The following is a 6,247-nucleotide window of genomic DNA, read 5'->3' as shown; positions in this document are numbered from 1 at the left end:
GGTCAAACTATAAAACCTAATTCAATATATACTTGCCAGAAATTTCCTCCCTAAGCCGCTAGATATAAATACAGATCGACTTAGAACCGCCTTTGACTCGTCCTAGATTTTTATGTGCCTAATGCAATAAAAAAGCTAGCTTGCCGTAAAAAGTATTTGTGTTTGTTCACCCAGAATAAAGTGCCTTCGAAACTAAAGGAAAAATTTTTCATCAATATAGTTTATCCATTTTATTTCCATTAAGGTAAATTTTTGTGAGAAATAATAAAATTTACTCGTTTCAGTAAAAAAATCCTAAAGTGTAAGCAGTTAGGAATAGTTCATTAACTAGAATAAGGCATGGAATTTTTCATACTATTTTCTTCGCTGGGTATAAGAATTTACTACTGAACAAGAAAATTTTATTCACCGATAACAAAGCATTCGTAAAAATAAACAAAAACCGAACTAAAACCAAGTTTCCTCAAAATTAGTAAAATTTCTTATAAAATGATAATTGCGACTTCCTTTATAATAGAAAGTTTTTCATACATACGAACAACACTTGGCATAGAAAAATATTTAATTCATTCGTACTAAGAAGTATGCAATCCTTTCAAAACTTAAGGAAACACACTTGTTAGAATATAGGAAATTTTCCTATATTTCTATTGTCTACCTGTAATCGATGTGTTTGCGCGTGGGTGTAATCGATATGTTTGCGCGTGGGTTGTTTTTTTAGTTGGAGTCGCGTTGTTGTGGTATACGGAAAGATTGTTAAAAAATAATATGGTAAAATAATATAATAAATAACAAATAAAATATATAGAATATTTATTATTTTAAATTAGTGAGAAAATTTTTCGTTTCTTTGAAAATAAATCTATCAATGTTCGTGATGGTATATAAAGAAAGAAAACACCAGCATAATAACAACCCTTTCATTTGTCTTCATTTTGGAATCTTCAATTATCAGGTAATATTCAGTGACGCTAACCTTTTGTAACAAAAATGGTTTATGATTTTTTATATTTGTAGGTATTGAAATTGTAAAAGGAGGACAAAATCGTTAGGCAGCAACTTATTAAAAGTGAAAAGTACAAGAAGAAGAAAAAGTGCGTTTTACAGTTGATAATATCACATGGAAATTGGAAACAGCGGAATAATAAAGTAATATTTCAAGGAGATTCGATGCTGTTGATTCTTAATAAATATATTCAATATATTAATAAAACATGTCTTTTATTGAAGATAAAATTGCTTATATAAATAAAAAAAAATGTATTTAAAAACTAAGGTAAGCAGTTCTAATTATGAAGTAAAAGTTTTACCACAAATGTGTAAGATTTGTCCAAATGAAAGAAAAAATTTCAATAAAATCATTCCATATATGAATTCAAATCAGTTAAATTTTTGCATTCTGTAGTATAGTGGTACATAAATATAGGAAAATGTTAACTAATATATGGAATGCATTATACCTAATTTCTACGAAAATCACATCGTTCAAACAAATAAAAATGTCTTTGGCGCTATACGAAGTTCAACTTTCTTCACAATGAGTTCATTTTAACCATAAGCGTAGGAAGGCCTCTGGGGAGGGGGCGTAGACCCCCCAGAAAAATTTTAGCCCCCCCCAGAATTTGAAAACCTATTTACGGTTTTACATTTTTATAAAAATTAAACAAGTATATACTCGTACAACGCACAAAGTTCCACTAAAGACTTTCATGCACAATCGAATTACTTGGGTTGTGGTAGAAGTCTGATATTTATGAAATAAAGCTGTGGTTGAACTTATGATTTAGTTGAATAAAAAATAGTAATTGATATTAGAACTATTCTTTCATAAATTAATATCTTAATAATGCTGCAAAAAAGCGTCGCCAAAAAGAAATGAAAATGTTCTTTATGGGTCTGGAAGTGGTACACTTTTACTTACTCTTTTACTCTTTTTTTAAAATATTTGAAAAAAGAAAACAAAAAATTACGCATTAAAATATAAAAAAAAAATGAAGTAAAAAAACTTCCTGTGTAGTTAAAATAGTTAACTTCTTTGTGAGGACATTTTTGGAAGTGCTTTTAAAGTTGTGCCGTTAGAACAACTCCCAATTTTTTGCTGGGAAAAGTGTGGAACTACCCTACGGGAAATGGATCAACCACAGAACTGGTACAGGACTAGTCCCTGGTGTGTATGGACCAGTCCCAGTTCTGATCAAAACGTATGGAAGGGACCGTCCACCTTTACATGGGTTTGTCATTGACGGAGTAAACTTACATTTTAGGACGCGTCTTGGACTCACCCCAAAGGACATGTCCTGGGACAATTTAGCAGGAGCAACCCATAAACAGGTCCTCAGGAACCAGTCTCGGACAAACTCTTAGAAATCTCTTTCAATTTGGGCTCCTAATCGAACCCGAAATGAAAAAAAAAATTGAAATATATCGAACAAAAGGTTATTCTGATAATTTTATTTCACTAAATTTTATTTCACAATTTGCACCCATTTCCCGTAGGGTACTTTTAGTTGCTTTATTATAAATTGATTCTCGAGTTATTTTGATGTCTATTTTTTATTAAATTTTATGAAATAAAACATTAGTTGAACCTATAAGTTCAGTCTATAAAGTTTTAGCTAGGGGGGCTATAGCCCCCTAGGAAAATTGTCTAGCTACGCTAATGATTTTAACTTAAAGAAGGGGTCACTTTTTTCTGGGTGTTGGTGTGTGAAACCTGCAAATTTTATAGAAACTTCTATAATATTATGTTTTTACTAAATCGGTACGATACTTACCTTAAGCCAAATTCTAGTTATTGCGGACTATTAAAAAGTAAATTTAGAGACGCTGTTCCCTGTTTTGCAAATTTTGTAGCGTCATTGTCAGTGTTAATATTACTATTTATTTGTTGCAACAACTACAAATTCAAATACGTGCGTCCCATGATTGAACTAAAAATCTTTTAGTATACTCAACTTTTGGTTATACTAACCATTTGTTGATTCCCATGCTGTATGTCTCGCTATGCTCGTGGTAAGCAAAGATTATATATATATTATTTGAGGAAGATGGGAGATTGGCTTGCGTCATACCAAATGTTGCATTTACCAGATTAGTTTAATACATGTTTGTAATCTTTTAGTTGTTTTTAGTTTTTATTTTTTAAATGAAAAATGTAATTTTCGTAATGAAACAATGTTAAATTTTAGGCAACGACAAAAAAAATACATTTTCCCCTTTATGGAAATTTATTTCGTGCTCTTAATTTCTTTATATTTGCATTTTAATGCTATGTCAATACTTGTCGTATATGCGTTTGGTTCGAGTATTAAACTAATGTGGTAAATGGTTTGATATGCTCAGTAGCCAATCTCCCATCTTCCTCTTCTATAATCTTTGGTGGTAAGCTCAACAATTTTCTGAAACAAAAAACTAAATTGATCGGCATTGGTTATTGTCAGGCGCGTATTCAGGGGGTTGGAATGATTTCAGATTTTATTTTATTTAATTGTATTACAAATTAATATTTCTCATATTGATCATTTATACAATGAAAAATTGGAATGTCGCCCAAATTCGGCGTTTGTGGTTCTTGGTGCACGGTTCTCACAATATCTTCTTCAGTCATCATTTGATACTCACAATCGCGATCGATTTTCAGGGGGACTCAGGCATAACCAGGCGAAATGTTCTCGTTTGCTGATTGATTTTGAGTCTGATGATGAGGCACAAAATCTATATATACATCTTTCACAGCCCCGGAAGTCGTCATATTCTAATTGATATATTTTATGAAATTGTAAGAAAATTAGGGAAAAGGTTAAAGTATGAGAGATATTAATGTCGTTTTATGTTTAACTTACTTACCACTTAAGAATGCAGCTACCGGTTTAAAAGATGGTTATATATGACTCGCAGCAGTCCTTGTTGGGTAGATTGCATTTTTAAAATTGAACTCACGTGATCAAATATTAAAATTTCGGAGTTTCATATATTACCGAAATAAACAACTTATTTTTTGTCATATATATGTAGTCCATAGCAACAAATTCTCTTTATAACTATAAAATTTGTTAACACAACCAACTTATTGGCTAGGCGGACTTTCAGTTGGGTTTGGTGACACATTGGCAAAACAAATCAGTTATCACAACAGGGTGGAATAAATTGAAATGGTTAGATACTTAAATGTACAAATAACAACCAATATGTGGTCGTGTGTACCAACTTTTGGTCACACCGCCATTATTTTGATTATATAAACTATCAAACAAGAGATATAAATAATAATTATTCCACACAATTAAAAATTGTGGGTTTCCACTATCAAACTGTTGTCGTAATCGAATTCCAACCAATCATTTCTCTCGGTGTACATATACTTACACCCAGAAAACAAATTCGTTGCCTCTACCGAATTATTTGCCAACCGAAAGCATCAACTATCAGTGATATCTGTCAGCACAACTAACATTTGGCAATTGTAACTACATGGTAGTATGTTGGATCAACTTTGCATTGGTTGTCGCAATTTCATATTAATTGTTTTGTTTGTTGGTACAACCGCCCTCGATTTTCTTTACTATTATCCTAACCAAATTCCAATATCAAATGAAAGGGCAGATTATATTGAGATTTTATTAATTTATTACAAGATTTACAATCATAATAAACTACGAAAATAAATACAAAAGGTGCTAACAACAAAGGCTTTTGATCTACATATATGTGAAATCAATTTACATTACAATTTACAATTTTTTATATGTAATGTTTGTATACCAATTACAGATGGTTATTAGGTTGCAATTATGTGGTCGAACTACAGAACCTAATTCAATATATATTTGCCAGAAATTTCTTCCTTAAGCCTCTAGATATAAATACAAATCGACTTAGACACGTCCTGTATTCTTAATACAATAAAAAAAGCTAGCTTGCCGTAAAAAGTATTTGTGTTTGTTGGTGTATAAAGCCTGCAATTTTTATGGAAACTTTTGTAATATTCCTTTTTTATAAATCGGTGCGATACTTACCTGAAGGCAACTTCTTTTCTATGGGATAAACTTTATTCAATGTATTGCGGACTATTATCAAGTAAATGCTGTTCCCCGTTTTGCAAATTTTGTAGCGTCATACCATTTACCATGTCGATGTTGATATACATATTTATTTGTTGCAACAATTACCTTACGCCCGTCCTATAATTGAACTAAGATTCTATTAGTATACTCAACTTTTGGTTGTACCAGCCATTTGTTGATTCCCATGATGTAGGTCTCACTATGCTGGTGGTTAGCTCAACAATTTTATGCAGCATAAAACCAAATTTATCGACATTAGTTATTGTAACCAATTGAATGTTTATGGGAATTTCGTTTTGATCCTGTGAACTTTTTTATGGTCGTGTTGGATGTATAATGAGGAAAATAATCAAAACATAGTTCTTGTAACAAAAAATAAGTTACTGACATCATTTCCTCATTGTAATTATAGAATTACAACCAACCATTTCTCTGGGTGTAGGAAGAATTTTTATATGAATATTAAAAGCAAATATTCAGGGTTGTTGCAGAAACAGATAGTTGTCGGAATCAGAATTGAAAACAATAAAAAATAAAGTTTGGGTCACAGAAACCGATATTATCGGTTTCATGTTCGAATCGGAATTCTTATCGGAATTTAGTGTCATAGAAACTGATTTATTGGTTTTGTTGTCAGAAACAATCCGATCAGCAGATAGCTAGCAGATTTGCATTTTTCTTTTGTGTTTTATTGAAGTCGGTTGCATTTTAGCGCGTAATGTAAGTGAAAATATGTAATTTGAATCTTAAAACAAATATTTCATCAATTTTTTATAGAAAAAAAAAAAAATAGGGGAAACATAGAAATAAAACGGGTTTGCTGATCGCGTGTGTGGAGAGAACCCCAGATACAGCGAGGGAATACACGAAACGTGATAGAGTTGTGGTGGAGTCTCTTTGGCAGTAACTGGTAGAAAGTCTAAACGGTGCTGCCTCGCCGCAAAAGGATGTAAATGGCGTTGACTATCTACACAACAATTTCTGGCTTATAGTGAAGGGTCTCCATCAGGCAGCGAAATCTTCTTTTAAGCACGCCTTTTGGGATACCGTGCGTCTACTGTATCCTTTGCTGTTGAAATATAGATGATCATCAACTGCAGATTTTATAATTTTAATGTGGGTTCCATCTATGCAACCAACGATTAAAGGGATCTTGCAGTGATTATAGAAATAGTTTGTACATG

The 6,247-nt window shown here is 31.9% G+C and overlaps 1 long non-coding RNA gene across 1 annotated transcript; it reads left to right on the top strand.

The window, feature by feature from the left end:
• Positions 1-820: 820 nt before the first annotated feature.
• Positions 821-1,236, top strand: LOC142225861 (uncharacterized). The gene is made up of 2 exons (XR_012719463.1): positions 821-955; positions 1,018-1,236. It is a non-coding gene; the product is annotated as an uncharacterized LOC142225861 (long non-coding RNA).
• Positions 1,237-6,247: the final 5,011 nt, after the last annotated feature.

This window comes from Haematobia irritans, chromosome 2 (assembly GCF_050003625.1).
Source record: "Haematobia irritans isolate KBUSLIRL chromosome 2, ASM5000362v1, whole genome shotgun sequence".
Taxonomy (NCBI): domain Eukaryota; kingdom Metazoa; phylum Arthropoda; class Insecta; order Diptera; family Muscidae; genus Haematobia; species Haematobia irritans.
Note: the sequence above shows the minus strand (reverse complement) of the source record. Positions and strands in the feature narration are given on the sequence as shown.